Source organism: Nyctereutes procyonoides, unplaced genomic scaffold, assembly GCF_905146905.1.
Source record: "Nyctereutes procyonoides isolate TBG_1078 unplaced genomic scaffold, NYPRO_anot_genome, whole genome shotgun sequence".
Classification (NCBI taxonomy): Eukaryota; Metazoa; Chordata; class Mammalia; order Carnivora; family Canidae; genus Nyctereutes; species Nyctereutes procyonoides.
Window position 1 is genome coordinate 3,302,635 of NW_026575157.1, and position 18,582 is coordinate 3,321,216.

The 18,582-nt window shown below is 35.5% G+C and overlaps 1 pseudogene; it reads left to right on the top strand.

Moving 5' to 3' along the window:
* Positions 1–3,363: 3,363 nt before the first annotated feature.
* Positions 3,364–4,631, top strand: LOC129502317 (aspartate aminotransferase, mitochondrial-like; annotated as a pseudogene).
* Positions 4,632–18,582: the final 13,951 nt, after the last annotated feature.

Here is an 18,582-nt window from a genome sequence, read left to right on the forward strand (position 1 = left end):
CTATTACTGAGTCCCATTTATGTGATATTTCTCATATTTATCCCCAACAACATTGAGGTAGACTTAATGAAGGAAGATCTATCCTTGTCAGCCTTTGAATTCTCTATGCCTTCTTTCTAGCTTCCAGCACAGTGACAAACATGGTGGACATTTGATAGGCAACCAGTGGGATCAATGCAGAGTTCATTTGGAAATTGTCACTGTGCAAGGCATTTGTCTTAGAGGGACGAGGAAACCTTTATGTTATCCTCACTGTTGATTCCCATGCAGCCGGCTGCTTATGTCATTTCAGAACTCAGTGATTGTTACTGAATACCTTTCAACTCAAGAAATCAAAGGATTTTTAGGAAAGTGTCTTTATACTCCAGACTGAGTGACTTGCCAGGAACCATCACTGGTGTTTTTGTAATTGTCCAGAAAACGATATATTTCAGGAATGTGGACACCTAGGGTTTCTGCTTAAGTTGTTCCCTTTAATCCTATCAATTTATTCTTTTCCTCAAGATGATTAAATGAAGCTGTTGCTCCCTTCAAGTCTTCTGGTTCATAGGTTGAGAGCATAAATAAGTCGCTTTAAATGCCAAAGTCTTGGATAATATTTTTTTCATATTTGCTTTATCCTAAACATTCGTTTGTGATTTAAGATAAAAAATAAAATAGTTCACCCCATTGTACAAATTATATTAATAGGGCACTTTATGGTAATATAGAAATTAGATGGTAAACACTTATTTGATATCTTGAATTTAGGAATTCATATTTTTAATCATAAGGAGAAAATAGAGTAATATATATAGAAGGACAAAAAGTAAGAGAAGATTTTGAGGTAAAAAAAAGGAGAAAGGAGATGCTAAGATTGCATTATGAATACCATTCAAAATACCAGCTATAAAGATGTTACATGAAACAAATTTGTAAGCAGCTAACAGAACTAGTGACTCTTTAGTCTAAATGCTGAATTAAATTTTTATTAGGAAATAAATATTGGTGCATATTACATTTTACTTTTTGAGGAAATTCTTTTTTTCTGTTAGTAATACTGTATAAAAATTTTATGATGAGGAGATTAAAGTTAACTATTACGTCATTATTTTGTGAGCAGTTTAGAATAAATGAACAAATGGCCTTTCTAAATTCTGGAGATATAGTACGGTATTTTAAATAATAGTATTTTAAATAATGTTATGGTATTTTGAATAATAGTATGTTATTATTTAAAGAATTAGGGGAGTTCTTTTTCAAAGAACTAAGTTCTCTGAGGCATTAATATATTAAATCTAGATTATGGATTTTGAAGTCCCAAGGCATATGCAGTCTTATAGCTTCTTAAGAAGTTATAGCTTTTCCATTTAGTATCTGGAAAATTATTGAGTTACACCGTTTGGGCCTCAGATGGGAGCAAATTCTTTTCCACTTACCTCATGTTTTCATGTGGGGCACTTCTGCTAGAGTAACCCTCCTGGCCTCTTATCCCACCCATTATTCATTGCAATCAATGAGACAAAGTCAGTGTCCTAATTGATAAGTGATGTCTATGTATATTTTCTCTATTGGACCCTGGGGATTAACTATTTTTTCCTTCTCACATTGCCTTGGGACAGTGTGAGTGACCAGTCTTGGATAAGTACATCTATCCTACAGATTCAAAATTTTCTTTGGTAGTCTTCCTAAAGTATAAAACATGTGTGTGTGTTTGTGTGTGTGTGGGGGGTAGTTGTGGTGTGGGAGCAGGGGAGGTAGTAAGCCTTTTGGCTGCAGAACTAAATTCACATTTTTCAATCAGCTTATAATAATAAAGCCAATATTTTTTATTTCTATTTATTTATTTTCTCCATCTTATTTCCCATTTTGTTCCAAAATCATCAGGGGAAGAAAGTAATTCTTCTAAACCTCAGTGTTTGTTGTAATAAATTAGGTCTGTGGAATATTACCATTTATTTAATAAATGATGCAGTGAATAATGCCTCATTTCAAAAGAAGAGGTTTTCTAGAATGTTGGTCTACCCAGACTAAGACATGCTTACCCAATGGTGTTATTTATACTTATCTAGAAGCTTAAGATCTCATTAGTAGGTATCTTTTAAAATTCTGGCCTAAGAAATACATAGACTTCTTACTAAATTGCTTTGTTGGGTTAATATTTATCAGAAAATATGTCCTGAACAAAGCAATACTTAGGAATTAGCAAACTTCTTTATTTCTGCGCTCTCTCTTTTCCTGTCCACCTTTGGCCATGGAAGATCAAGTTAAAGATGGATGGGGGAAATATATGCAAGGTAGGTTAAGATAAAATCCAGATTTAATTAATATAATGAGAAAGTACGATGGCCTAACTGTTCCTATGTTCAACAGTGAGATTCTTCTAGGAATGAATACATTTTGTTTCTTTTCATTTCTCATTGTGATGGTCTTATTCTTTCCTAACAAGCTCATACCATTTTGAATCCTCCTAAATTTCTTGAAAAATAAGTAAGCTTTTGTAAAACAAAAACAGCAATAGCAACAAGCAAATATGAAGAACTGAAATTACATTTACAGTAAATAATCTGATCAGTAGGGAATCAAATGGGTTGCATGCTTCTCTGGTCCATAGAATTTTTCGTATACATATAATTTATTGAAATAAAAATATAAAAATAACCCACATTTTTTTTTTTTAAGTAGGCCCTTTGCCCAGCATGGGGCTTGAACTCATGAGCCCAAAATCAGGAGTTGTATATTTTACCTCCTGAGCCAGTCAGGCACCCCTTGAAATAAAAATATCAGTATCTTCTACTTGGGATATCCACTGGAAAAGTAAATAAATTTTTAAAAGTACTTTTTGCTAAAATTGTCTTTATAAAATTGATTTTAAAATCTTGAAATTGGGATTATTTTCTGCCATATGGTAGACTTTGAAGACTATTTTGGTAAAAGATACATCAAAAGAGACAATTCCTTGCAAAGCAAAACATCTTTAATCACTAACAAAAGGCTCATTAATGAGTCAATAAATGTAGAAGAAGAATTACATCCAGAGAATAGGGATTGCCAAATATCAAACGATTTTATAGGGGAGATACATTACTGCTGAGGCAGTCAAACTATTCCTTTAATTTATATAGAGGATCTATTCTATTAATTGTTTAAGATAGCTATTTAAAGTTACATTTAGAAAGACCAGTGACATTTTCTTCATGGTAGTTAATGTGTAATTAATATATATTAATAGGTTGTAGATATGTTATTATTCTTAAAAATTTATTCCCAACTCTTTTGTAAAAAAAGAGCAATAAGGTTATCAAAATAGAAGTACAGGTGTCTGGGCCCACTGGCTCTGTGCTCCGGCCTGCAGTCCACCTCCCCCACTTCTCGCCATCCAGCATGGCCCTGTTGCCCTCCGGCCGTGTCCTGTCCAGGGTCGCTGCCTCCTTCCACCGGGCCTCACTGGTGTGGCTTCTGCAAGAGCCAGTTCCTGGTGGATCCATGTGGAAATGGGGCCCCTAGGCCCCATCCTGGGAGTCACAGAAGCCCTTAAGAGAGACACCAACAGCAAAAAGATGAATCTGGGAGTTGGCGCCTATCGGGATGATAATGGAAAGCCTTACATGCTCCCTAGGGTCCGGAAGGCAGAGGCCCAGATTGCTGCAAAAAATTTGGACAAAGTATACCTGCCCATTGCTGGACTTGCTGAATTTTGTAAGGCATCTGCAGAACTAGCCCTGGGTGAGAACAATGAAGTGTTGAAAAGTAGCCGGTATGTCACCATGCAGACCATTTCTGGAAAGGGGGCATTGAAGATTGGAGCCAGTTTTCTGCAAAGATTTTTTTAAGTTCAGCTGAGATGTCTTTCTGCCCAAACCATCCTGGGGAAATCATACACCAATCTTCAGGGACGCTGGCATGCAGCTCCATGGTTATCGATACTATGACCCCAAGACATGCGGCTTTGATTTCACAGGCACTGTAGAGGACATTTCAAAAATGCCACAGCAAAGTGCTCTTCTCCTGCATGCCTGTGCCCACAATCCCCCGGGATTAGACCCCCGTCCTGAGCAGTGGAAGGAAATGGCAACAGTGGTGAAAACAATCTCTTTGCATTCTTTGACATGGCCTACCAAGGCTTTGCCAGTGGTGATGGTAACAAGGATGCCTGGGCTGTACGCCACTTCATCAAACAAGGCATTAATGTTTGTCTCTGCCAATCCTATGCCAAGAACATGGGCTTATACGGTGAGCGTATGGGAGCCCTCACTGTGGTCTGCAAGGATGCTGATGAAGCTAAAAGGGTGGAGTCACAGTTGAAGATCTTGATCCGTCCCATGTATTCCAATCCTCCAATCAATGGGGCCTGAATTGCCTCAACCATCCTGACCAGCCCTGACCTGAGAAATGGTTGCAGGAAGTAAAAGGCATGGCCCACCACATCATTAGCATGTGGACTCAGCTGGTCTCCAACCTCAAGAAGGAGGGCTCCTTCCACAACTGGCAGCACATCACTGACTAGACTGGCATGTTTTGTTTCACAGGACTAAAGCCTGACTAAGGAATTCTCTATCTACATGACAAAGGATGGCCACATCTCCGTGGCAGGGGTCGCCTCTGGCAATGTGGGCTACCTTGCCCATGCCATTCACCAAGTTACCAGATAATTTCCCTTGTGAGAGGAAACAGAGACAACCTTCCTGCCTATGGCCTCTGCTGTTGTGAGATTCACTTGGAGGGAGAAGGGGGGGTGGATGGTGGTGAGCAGGTCATTTCTTTCAACCTCAGTAGTTAACACTCAACCACTGGATGTGTTTTGCAGAAAAGAAGGTGTAGTGAAATAGGGCAGAGGCACCTGTGGTGGGTGTCTGAAACTCTGGGGCTCAAAACCAAACTCCTGCTTGTCTTTTAACTCCAGCTGTTCCAAAAGAGTTTACATGTACAAGAAAGACATAGCCCAAAATATCCTGTCCATCATATTGCAATATTTCAGAAGCCTTAACTGCAGCCCCTTACCAGTGGTATTGGGGCACCTCTGTAGAGCTAGCATGAGAATAGCACCTACAAGAGGTGTTGTGGGCAGAGCCCGTTCTAACATCAGCAGGCAGCCTCGTGTTTGTCCTCCCGTGACTGAGCAAGCTTGTCAACAGACCTCATTACAGAAGTCATGTTTCATGAAAACCAGCAAGTCTGCTGCCGCTGCAGCAAGGAAAATAAAAGATGCTATTTCCTGTCTTATTTAGGGGAGAAAAATTAAGGTCCTTCTTTTCAGTACTTTTGGGCATTTTAATGTTCCTTTATTTTCCCTTATTGCTGTTCTTTTCCTTAGGCACAGAGATCTGTAACTAGCCTAGATTTTCATCCTGTTCTAGTCCTTGATTGGCCACCTGCCCTATCCTATAGAATTTACTTACTGGAAGAACTAAGAATATAATTTACTGCTCATCCCATATCCTCACCTTTCTCATCAAAGAATAGCAGAGAGTAGGTAATGGCACTTAGTTCAGCATCCTCGTCAATGATTGATTGTCTCCTGTCGGGATGTGGCCTCTGCCTGGTTGGACCTCTTCATTCAGTACTGTTATGCGGTCTCTCATCTCACATCATGAGTGGGCAATGCAGGGCAGAACCAGGAAAGCAGATATCTGGGTTTTGGTTTTAACCTTTGTGTGCTGCCTGCTGGGCTCAGGCTTCACCCTTTAGAAAGATAACCACCCTCTGCTCCAATCATGTAGACTTCTTGCAGCTTGGTTTCTCTGTGAAAATAAAGTTACTGTAGACCGCCTCCCCCCCCCCCCCCGAAAACAACAACAACAACAAAACAAACAAAAAAACAAAACAGAAGTATAAACTAAAAGTAAAATTTAGTTATTTTTTTAAAGAAAAATTTAGAGAAATACATATACTTCAAATCTAGGTTCCCCAGTATCCTTAGGAAAAAAAATCTGTTTTAAAATCACTTGCAAAGCCTTGCAATGGCTAACTCCTGCCTGATTTCCTATATTTTATCATGTTATTTCTTTCCTTCACACACCACATTTTTGGTACACTGTCCACTTCTCAGTTCCTCAAACCCTCTCCATTTTCCTGACCTCAGGGTCTTAAATCCAATTCCTTATGCGACATTCTTCCAGGAATGTTCCTCCTTCTTCTTTTTTCTTTTTTTTTAATTGGGAAACTCCACATCTTTCAAGGGTTAGTGTCATCTTAAGTGTTTTTTTCTCAACAGGCCTTCTCTGTCCATACTCACATGTCCGCTTGTTCCAACATCCAAGAATCTGTGATTCTTATGATAAATTGTGGTCAGTCATTAATAAATACAAGGGACACAGGGGCACTCAAAATTTATAGTTCTTATTTATAGTCCAAATAACGAACTCAACAAATATTTTGGCTATTAAAGTTCAATATACATTTTAAAATAATTTTAAATCATGAATGATTTTCAGACTTAATGCAATGAGTTGTATTTCCATAGAGACCATGTTATATTTAATCATATAAAGTTTCTGTTAGAGATGGACTTCTGTAAACTTGACAAAACTATAAAACTGATAGATTAAGAAATAAAATTTTGCTGATTACTTTTCAAGTTTCCAAGCTTTTGGTTAGATGTCTGGAAAAGACGCAGGTAGATTATTGTTTTTTTTTTAAATTTCAATCATAATAATGTATTCTAGGAATTTCAGAGCTAAATTTAAGGCCAAGGATAATATCAATATTCACCATTCATTCAACAACAAGTATTTATTGAGCATCTTTCATGTGCTAATGAGAAGCTGGACAAATCTCAAAAGCAGTTCTCCCATTAATCAATTCATCTACCCACATTACTAAGTTCAGACAATTTACCAAGTTCAATAATTATTGATAATTGTTTCCTAGCAACTTTTTAGCTATAGATTGTCAATAAACTCTCTATAATTTTCTACATTAGAATTGGGCAAATTATTTACATTTGTTCAACTGTGCTGCTATGCCTTTGTCCTTATTACTTTTTTTCTCTTTTTACCCTATTTTTAAAATGTATTTTCCCCCTAATTTATTAAGATCATCTCAAATTTTATTTTCATTATTCACACTTTAAAAAAGCCAGTGTTAACTTGAAATAATAAGAACACCTTCTTCTTTTGTTTGAGTCATTGGTAAGCATATTAATGGTTGTGTGACATCAGGCCTGATTTCTATGGGCTGGTTCTCAGAAATGCTTTCCAGGAAGATTTAAATCATTGTTAGTAACTTTGTCATATGAACTTTTATTGCTTTGTGCAGCCACCTACAGAAAGGGTGGTGGAAACAGTGTTCTTAAATTTGGGATTGTAACCTCCAGAAAGCTTTAAAAGAGACTGTAGACGAGGAGACTGAAGTACATGAAGCATTTTCTATGTATTTTACATCTATTAAACCTTTCATTCATACCTCACCTTTGTCAGGGAGCTAGCATTTTCCTTAATGAATGGATAAGGAAACTAAAGTTTGAGGAAATTAAAGAATTTACTCACCTTTTCCCCCTTAGGTTTTTACACGTTACTATTTTACATCTGCCAGAAATAGCAAGAAGTGCTTTTCAAAGATAGACGTGAGTACTCTGTTCAATACAGAAATAAGTTGTTTGAGATTTATTTTAAGGCATGGTTGGCCGATTTTAATTTCTTAAGAAGATAAATTTAAGTTAAGAAGATAAATTTCTTAAGAAGGTAAAAGGTATTGGTATTCTTCTGGCTGGTCTAAGAATTAAATTGACATGGGACAAATTAACAGGAAAAAAACAAAAGTTTGATAACATGTATACTGGATTTATACTTAGAAGGCAGCCCTGGAAAACTGAGTAACTCCCTGAAATGGCAAAAGCCATCACCTTAAATACTATCTCCAGCTAACAACAAAAGAAAATGTTGTGGCAGAGGGAGAGCTCAGTTTCAGGAGAATACTGGAAAAAGCACAGTAAACAAGGGTAAAATTGTTATGCAGATTTGTCATTGCTTTCTCCACTGATCACAGCTCCTAGAGATTGAATCATCCTCCTCTTCTTGGTCTAGCCAGGGAGACACCCTTACAAAAGGCAATTTCCCTTGTACATGTAAATGTTTCTTACAAAAGTGTAACTTCTACTCAGTTTTCAGAGCTTCTCTTGTGTCTGCAGTTTCTTAAAGATAACCAAATTAAAATAATCAATGTGGCTAAAAGGCATTTCTTGGGGGTGGCAAAGTTTACTCCCCTATAAAGGTAAGAGGTGAAAGGAAAACAGATTTTTGGGTTGGGGATGTATTCGTTTTCCATTGTTGACATAATAGATCACTACCAATTTAGTAGTTTAAAATAACCCCATGTATTATTTCATAGTTCTGAAAATCAGAAGTTCTGGTTGGTTCAGATAGGTTCTCTACTTTGGGTTTCACAAGGCCAAAGCCAGGATGTCAGTCCTTGAAAAATGATAATTATGTGATGCAATAGAGGATTAGCTAAAGCTACACTAGCAATCATATTGCAGTGTAAACGTGTCAAACTGCAATCATATTGCAGTGTAAACATGTCAAACTGATACGGGAGAGCTTGGTTCTTTTCTCATGGAGTTAAAGAATGAATCTCGCGACAAAGGAGAGTGAGTAAAGCGATAGAAGTTTATTAAGCAAATATACAGAGAAAGCTCTCAAAAGTGAGAGGGGTCCCAACAGGGTTGCCACTGAAGACTTGTAGAGTTGGTCTTTTATTGAAAGCCCACTGGGGAACCTAAATCCTTTTAACATTATCTATTGATATCACCATTGAGTAAGGACTAGTGATAACACCTTCAATGGCTTACTTCCTTTTTAGGGTCTGGTAATTCTTTGTTGGTCACAAGTAGCTGTTATAACAAGACTCCACCTCTGGCATCTGGGACAGGATGATCTGGTTTATTTATCTCTAATTTACTTTCATTTCCGCATTTTTGGGATTTTTGTGAGCCTGATTCTGTGGCCCCCTACCTAGCCCTGCCTAGCCTCATTTGTCCCTAACTCAAAGCCAACATGTTGTCCACAAACTTGCACAATGTTATATTTCAGTTGTAGCTCAATAATGGAAAAAAGAGGGATGCCTGGGTGGCTCAGCGGTTGAGTGTCTGCCTTCAGCTTGGGGCATGATCCCGGGGTCCCAGGATTGAGTCCCACATCAGATTCCCTGCAGGGAGCCTGCTTCTCCCTCTGTCTGTCTGTCTGTCTGTCTCTCTCTCTGAATCTCTCACGAATAAGAAATAAAGTCTTTAAAAAAAATCATGGAAAAATGATGCCAATTTCAGGATTCCTAGATGGAGGCTTTGGGAAGGACCCACTGTGGGCTCATTCGTGTTGTTGGCAGAATTCAATTCTTGTGGTGGTAGGACTGAGATTCCTGTTTTCTTGGTTGTTGTCAGCTGAGTGCTGCCCTGAGGTGCAACAGAACCTTCTCTTCTCTGGTTCTTGCACATGGGCTCCTACATCTCAGAGCCAGCAACAGTGTATTGAATCCTTCTCATGCTTTGCTTTCTTTTGCCTTTTTCATCTTCTTCCAGTTGGAGAACGTTCTCTGCCTTGAAAGGCTCATGAGATTGAATTGGGTCTGCCCAGATAATCCCCAATAATCTTCCTTATTTATAGTCCATAACCTTAATTATATCTGCAGTCCTTTTTGCCATGTAATGTAATTTACTCATAGGTCCTGATGTGGTTTTGGAATATAGGTGAAGATTTTTTCCCTGTAGTAAAGCATTAACATTAAGATAGTTGGCAGTTCCCCTCTGGAAGATAGGTTATTGATAAAAATGCTTTTGTTCTTGTAAGTCACTAAGACATTTTGTAAACTGAGGGAGGCTCATGTCTATCGGACTATAATCTCTATAAATTAACTATTTGTTTTTCTTTTCCCTTAAGCTTTAGGGCAGCCAAGAGTGCCTGAGGAAAGTCACATATGTCTTACCTAGGGGGAAGGTCGTTTGTGAGTGTGAGCTTGTGCTTTGTCCTCAGCTGGCCTTCTGTTCCCTCATCAGGTCCCAAGGATCAGGCCATGGAAATTTTGGGGGGACCATTCTACCACAGACAAAATAAGGGTAGAAGAGGGAGAAACTTTTTCTCAATTTAGAAGTATATTTGAGGGAATTCTTAGAACTTTTTTGTTAGATAAAATTTACCCTACACGTAGAATTTCCTACTTGATGATTGTTTTCCTGCTTAGTTGGAATTTGTGGGTAAATAAATATACAGAACTATAGTCAAGGGTCTTTTATCTTCCATTTCTGGTGTAGGCTGATTGTACTTTGGTTTCTTGCTTCTAATTTATAGCTTTGCAAGTATAATTAAGTATAAGTTTCGCAAAATATTTTTGCTTGTCCATTTGGAATACATTTTCCCTGATTACTACATATTTTTGGTTTATTGTAGCTTCATTTGGATTACTGCAGTGATTAACATTATGGCTGAGCACAGAGGATTGAAAATTTTAAGTATCACTTCTAAAGATCTGAAAATTGAAGGAGCAGACTGTTGGCAGTAATGAGTTACAAATGGCAACTTGTATTTTGTTTGGAAAATCACTTCTTTCCTTGAGGAATTATGTTTTGTATTGATTTTCAGAGTGTTTGGTCTTCAGAGAGGTACTTGTGATTTTGAGGAACAGTGTAATTGTATCTTCAAATTAAATGTAATATAGACCGTTGATAGCATGTTTTCTAAGCTCTTTAAATTAAAACTAACTTTACCCCTGTGCCAAAGAATCCAAGTAGTTCAAGGTTAAACAGTGTGTCACTGTGATGTCAGGTATGCCTCAACTTTACTCCTTTAAAAAATGTTCTAGTCCATGGTTTCTTTTCCTACTTCAATAGAAAAACGTTGACATAAATTAAAAGTGAGCATTGACTTGCTCTTTTGGGAACTGCCCCCTCCTTTTTTCCTGTACTGACATTAAAATCGTTCATTTCATTTTGCCTAGAAACAAAATCTGTTATATCAGTTTTCCATGTACATTTTGCCTGAGAAAAAATGTGGAAGACAGCTGTTTTAATGTTGAAATGTATCCAGTTTTTATTAAGTATGTCCTCAGAGCTTTTGGGGGTTTATTTTTAACTCTGACAGAATTAATTTAGAATAGGACATAAATGACCATTCTGTCCCTGTCTAATTTTCTGGAGAATGTGTGGTCACCTATGCTTTTGATTATGCAGTAGAAATGTGCACTTTCAAGTAAACACAGAAAGTATTATTGCAGGGCACAACAATGTGTCTACTCAACTTCCTTCTGCAGTCATTTGAGTTGACTAACATTTTCATTTGATTAAGAATTTAAAATAAGTTAGTCATTCATTTAAATCAGCGCACCTGAGGCACCTGGGTGGTTCAGTGGTTGAGCGGCTGTCTTTGGCTCAGGTCGTGATCCCAGGGTCCTGAGATTGAGTACCCCTGGGGCTTCCATAGGGAGCCTGCTTCTCTCTCTGCCTGTGTCTCTGTCTCTGTGTCTCTCATGAATAAATTAATTAAAATCTTTAAAAAAAATCAGCGCACCTATGTTATGTAGAAAGCCTATACTCTAAGACATTGCTATTGTTTATATATTAGGTTGTAGTTGGTGGTGAGAGGGTGAGGTGTGAAGAGAGATGTTGCATAGAGTTCCATGGAGAGATTGCATACCTGTGAGATTAGGTTTCATTTTGGGCTTCAGGGGCGCCTACACATTCTTTTTATGACTTTATCAGATAAAGAGCTAACAGTCCTTAAACACTTCTGAGGAACCTGATTCCCTCTCACTATATTCTCTGCATGTAGATTACGCCCCCAGTGCACTGACCATGTGTGCCCATGCCTGCATTGGCAGCGAAGGTAGGGACAAACCATGTTCTCTGTGTTCCATTCTTCACTTTGAAAAAGACGAGAAAAGAGCCCTGGCCCCAAAGTGGGCTAGATCTGAGTTTGAATAATGGCTTCAATACCTCTGTGTCCTTCAATGGTCTCATTTTCCATGTAAAATGAAGGCAATAGTATTGAGAACTGGAGATCATTTATGTAAAGCACCCTGCACATTTATGATCTTATAGGCAGTTAACAAATAGTAGTAATTATTATTGTTACTACAAAAACCCTCCTGTTGCTGTATTTGATTAATATATTCCATCTATGAGAAACATATATGAATAGAAACAAAGTAGTTCTTTATTATTGTTTTAAAAAAGTCATGTTTAGAGCCCCACACTGCAGGTGGTTTCGTGAACACAATGGGCTCTGAGTATGTAGGTGCTGCCAGAAGGAATTTTCGGAGCTCAGCTCTATCTTTATAGTTTATTAATCTGCTACCATGGAAACAGGTATTTAATCCTTAAAAACAAGAAAACAGCTTTCAACAATGCACTATTTCAAATGATGTGATGATGGTGGGAAGTATTTCTTTCTTTAAAAAACAATATGATTTTTTTTTAAGTGACTAACCTCATTTTTGGCAATCTGATTTGAGTTTCCATGGAAACAGAAGTGACAGCTGAGACCTCCAAGCTCTTGTAACTAGTGGGGCTCAGGTTAAGTCTTGCAAATGTCGGTTGTCCCAAGGCACCTAGAAGAGCCAATAGAAATAAGAGTCAGCTGAGCTCCAGGGAACAGACAGGAACAATAAATCAAACATTTACAAAATTGTATATACACAATGCTATGGGTTTGAGAAAAGCATGTGTGGTGGATATGTAGAGAGAGACTCATGAATGCAATTCAGAGTGAGAGGTTATGTAGTTCTACCTCATTCTAAACACGCTTTTCTGAATGGCTAAGCAACTTAATTATTTGTAATGTATTTCTCTTACACTGACTATAGGAATATTGGGGAAGGAAAAAAAGCGGAGAATAAAGATATCATATAATAGTCCTATTATTTATTAGCATGAGAACTGTGAAAGGAGAATAATTAAATAAAAATTTATAAAAGTCAAATTATGAAGACAAATGTGTTCATCTGACATGGGCCCAAGTACTTCTTTGGGGGCTTTTATTATTAGTCTTTGTAGAGAATTTTCTAATTCTTAATATTGAATAATGACATTATATACCTCTCAGGCTGATTGATATAGAAGTGATTTCCATTGTCTTATTTTAGAAAGACTTCTCAGTAATTCCACACCTCATCAAAGGAAGAAACAAATCAGGATTTGCCATCTTGTGTTCCTAATACATACTCTAAAACAGACCACTTGTTCCCCCCAGCTCTAGTATATAATGAAAGTATGTGAGTGTTACTGGCAAGAGTTGTATCTCTGAATTGCTTTGTGAATGGAGAGGATTATCCAGTTTAGGTCATTCTGACCACCAGATCCTTTACTAAAAATCTTATTTGGGTCCTACAGGAATCTAAAGCTATTTATCTAATTACCTAAATAAATTTCTAAATATACAACTATCTAATATCTAAAGAGATTTCTATCAAATAAGATTTTATAAAGAAAGCAAAAGATTTGATTGAGAAGGACTGAGTTTGCTTTATGGCATGCACAATATACAATTTCTCAATATTTGAGCATACACAGATATACAAGCAGAATGTGATATACAGATGAAAACTTATCCCACTAAGGAATTATTTTATTTTAGGAAAATTTTGTTAATTATTTTTCTAATTATAATTATACTGTCATGTGCTCTTTTTGAATCTTTTAAAACAAAACTAAACAAAGGAATTAAAAAGAAAATAAAAGTCATGCACAAGCTCTACATTCAGTTTGTGTATAAAGCATATATATCTAATATAATCATCTCATGTATCCTTATATAAATTTTAACTTAAACGTAATCGTAGCATCCTTTCACATATTTACTTTCAGGTATATATGTATGGGAATTTGTAGCATAATATACATATTCTATCTAACCTACTTTATTTTTTAATGGGTATTTTCTTTTTATTTAGAAACCTAATATTATTATATTATTCTTTTTAAAAATTGTGTTAAGAACAATTCACATGAGATCTATACTCTTAACAAATTTTTAAGTATATAATATGGTGTTCTACTACAGACACAGTGTTGTATAGCAGATCTTTGGAGCTTATTCATCTTGTGTAAGTGAAACTTTATGCCCATTGATTAGAAGCTCCCATTTTATCCTTCTCCAGCCCCAGAAAACCACCATTCCACTCTATAATTCTATGAGTTTGACTATGTAAGATACTTCATATGAATGGAATCATGCAGTATTTATCTTTCTATGACTCATTTATTTCACTCAACATAATGCCCACAAGCTTTATCCATATTTTTTGGTTGTTGCAAGATTCTAAGAATGAATAATATTCTATTGTGTATGTACCACATTTTCTTTATTCATTCATCCACCAGTGGACATTTAGATTGTTTCCATATTTTGGCTATTGTGAATAGTGCTGCAATGAACATGGGAGTGCTAATATCTCTTTGAGATCCTGACTTCAGTTCTTTTATATACTCAGAAGTGGGATTAATAGATTATATGATAGTTTTATTTCAGTTCTTTGAGGAAACTTTATACTGTTTTCCATAGTGTCTGCATTGTTTTGCATTCCCACCAACAGTATTTGAATTTCTCCACATCCTCACAACACTTTCTTGTCTTTGGTTTTTTGATAATAATCTTCCTTACAAGTGTGAAGCAATATCTCTTTGTGTTTTTGATTTACATTTCCCTGATGATCAGTGATGTTGAGTATCCTTTCACCTACTTTTTGGCGCTAAGTATATTTTTTTGGGGGGGGAAATATCTATTTAGTTCCTTTGCTCTCATTTTAATTGGAATATATGTTTCTTTGTTATTGAGTTGTAGTTCATATATTTTGGATATTAACCTCTTATCAGATAACAGATATTTTCTACCATTGCGGAAATTGTCTTTTCATTTCACTGATTATTTCCTTTTTTCTGCAGAACCTTTTCAGTTTGATGTAATCCCACTTATTTTTGTATTTGGTGCCTATACTTTTCAATGTCATATCCAAGAAGTCATTGCCAAGACCAATGTCATGAAGCTTTCCCTCTGTGTTTTATTTTAGGAATTTTACAGTTTCAGGTCTTACCTTAAAAATCCATTTTGAGTTGATTTTTGTATATGGAATAAAATAAGGGTCCAATTTCATTCTTTTGCATGTGGGTATTTATTTCTTCAACACCATTTGTTGGAGACTATCCTGTCCCTATTGCGTATTCTTGGCACCTTTATTAAAGATTAGTTGACCATATGCATAGGTTTATTTCTGGGCTCTTGATTCTCTTCTTTGAATATATATACATCTGGCTTTATGTCAGTACCACACTATTTTAATTATTGTAGCTTTGTAATAGATTTTGAAATCAGGTGATGCTTATAGCTTTTTTTTTTTCCCAACAAGACTGATATGGCATCTTTCCTAATGGTTCTACATGAATTTTATAATCATTTTTTCTATGTCTGTAAAAAAAAAAGCTATTTAATCTGCTTTGTTTTTGACCTCAAATATGTCATAAATATCTTTCCATGGCTAAAACTATAAACTCAGTATTAACTTTTATAGTGGTTTCATAATATTCCAACATATGGATATGCTACATGTCATTTAAAAAAACAATTTTTAGGGCACTCACATTATTTTTCTTTTATTTTCTTTACAGGTGTCTTAAAAAAATATCCTCTTACATACCTCTTGTAAATTTTTGTGGTTTTTATTTGGGATATATTTCTAAAAATGATATTTTCTAGCTGGAGGGTGTGTAGATACTTAAAGTTTTAGGTAATAATTGCAAATTTCCCCCCAGAATTATCCTAGCAGTTTGTATCATTTCTGCAGTTCTTGAGATAGCTCACATCCGCATTTTCATCTGAACTTCATCTTGTCATTAGTTTTGTATATCCTTTACTACTGATTGAACTTATTTCATATGTTAAATGCCAACTTGTTTTTCATATTTTATGAATTGCTTGTTTATTTTATTCGCTCACTTTTTTTACTGGAATTTCTTTTTTAGATTTTTACTATGGTTTATAGAACTCTCTATATAGGAATAATGTTAGCCTTTTATAAAAAATATATTTTCCAGATTATGTGTCTTTTGCATATGAAGTTTTTTTTTTTTGGCTTTGCTGTCTTACTAATTTGTGTGTTTGTTTTCTTTTTTTCTTTTCTAGGTTTACCAAGATATTGGCAAATAAAATTGTAATATATTTAACATATATAATGTGATGATTTGATATATGTATACCTTATTAAATGATTCCCACAAACAAGTTAATTAACACATTAATTACTTCACATAGTTAGTTTTTTTATGTGTATGTGAGATTGCTTGAGATTTACTCCCTTAGCAAATTCTAAGTGTGCAATACAGTATTACCATTTTTAATTTGTTTTAAATGAAATATAATTGATATACAATATCCTATTTGTTTCAGGTATATATCATAGTGAGTCAGTGTTTTTATACATTCTAAAATAATCCCCACAATAAGTCCAGTTAACATGTCATCATACAAAACTATTACAATATTATTGACTAAATTCCCTATGCTGTACATTATATCCTCATGACTTATTTATTTTATAACTGGAAGTTTGTGCTCTTTGACCAGCCTCTCCCCATTTCCCCCACCCTCCAGCCCTTGGCTACCACCATTGTACTCTGTGTCTTTGACTTCAGCCTTTTTATTTTATTTATTTATTTCACATATAAGTAATACAATAGAGTATTTTATCTTTCTCTGGCTTATTTTACTTAGCATAATGCCTTCCAAGTTAATCCATGTCATCACAAATGGCAAGATTTCCTTTTTTTGTATGATTGAATGATATTCTGTTGTACATATTTACTACATTTTCTTTATCCATTTGTGCATCTACACTTAAGTTGTTTTCATACCTTGGCTGTTGTACATAATGCTGCAGTGAACATGGGACTATATATATCTCTTTGAGACAGTAATTTTGTTTCCTTGAATATATACCCAGAAGTGAGATTGTTGAATTGTATGGTAATTCTATTTTTAATTTTTTAAGAAGCCTCCATTCTGTTTCCCATAGTGGCTGTACCATTTTATATTACTGCCAACAGTGTATGAAAGTTCCCTTTTCTCCACACTCTCACCAACATTTGTTATTTCTTGTCTTTTTGGTAATAGCAATCCTTACAGGTGTGAGGTGATATCTCATTGTTGTTTTGATTTGCATTTCCCTGGTGATTAGTGATATTGAGCCTCTCTTCATATACCTATTGGCCATTTGTATTTCTTTTTAATTTAAAAATTTTTTTGCTATTGAGTTGTAGGAGTTCCTTATATATTTTGGATATTAGTCCCTTTTTGGATACAGAGTTTGCAAATATATTTTCTCCCATTCCATAAGTTGTCTTGAATTTCATCGATGGTTTTCTTTGCTGTGCAGAAACTTTTTAATTTGTTGTGGTCTCACTTGTTTATTTTTGCTCTTGTCATATAAAGTTTTTCTAATTTAGAAAATTTAATTTTTATGTAGTTGTATCAGCCTTTTTCCTTAAGGGTTTTGCCTTTTTAACTATTAATAGAAAGGCTTTCTCTTTTTTGTTTTTTTAAGATTTTATTTATATATTCATGAGAGACACAGAGAAAAGGCAGGGAGAAGCCACTTCCTGCAGAGAGTTGGATGTGAGACTTGATCCCGGAACTCTGGGATCACATCCTGAGCCGAAGGCAGATGCTCAACTGCTGAGCCACCCAGGCATCCCAACTTTCCCCATCTTAAATTTATCAAAAGACCCTTAGATTTTCTTCTGGTTTATAGTTTTTTCCATTAATTTTAATTAATTTATAGTTTATTTTTATATAAATTTGGAAGTATGAATACAACTACCTCTTTTTAGGAAATCTAAGTTATTTAATTTCACATTAATTTTTTCCTGATTTGAAATGGTTTTGTTATCACTTACTAGATGCTTAGATTGTTATATATATGGCACCTATCCATTCTATTAATAAGTTATCTACTGTGGTAGCAATATTATACTATTTATTAAAATTTTATAGTACATCTTTATATTTTATAGGAAAAGATCCTTATTAATTTTTGTTTTCACAAATTTTGAAATGAAACTGAGTTTTACAATTTAGTTCCAAAGCAGAACTCTCATTCAGATTTTGATTGGAGTTTTATAGTTTATAGATTAATTTGGAGAAATCTGATATATTTATCATATAGACACTTCCTATCTGGAAACATAGCATTAGTGCATTTTTCAATTCATCTCTTATGTCCATTAATAAAAGGTGTATTTTTATTCCCTTAAACCCAGCATTTTACTTTCTTAGCCCTTTAGCAGTGTTCCTTCATTATATCAAGAGTAGAACTTTATGGACCATTGCTATTAGGTTACCAGCTTCTCAGCTCCACCACTTACATCACTCTGGGATTTTCTATGTACCTGTTCAGTTTCAACAGTTGGTAGCAAATCTGGCAACGTTTGCATTAACTGGAAGTTTGCCTAGAGTCACACGGTCATGGGAGAATGGCATTTCTACAGTGAAAGAGAGAAAATTCAGTTGTTTTTCCTTCTTCTTTTCCTCGTCTAGTTTTCAATTAGTTCCTGAGATAAATTGTTCTGGCTCACATGTTGCAATTTTGTGGTGATTACAGGGTGTGAATTGAACAAAGAGGAAGGTTCTT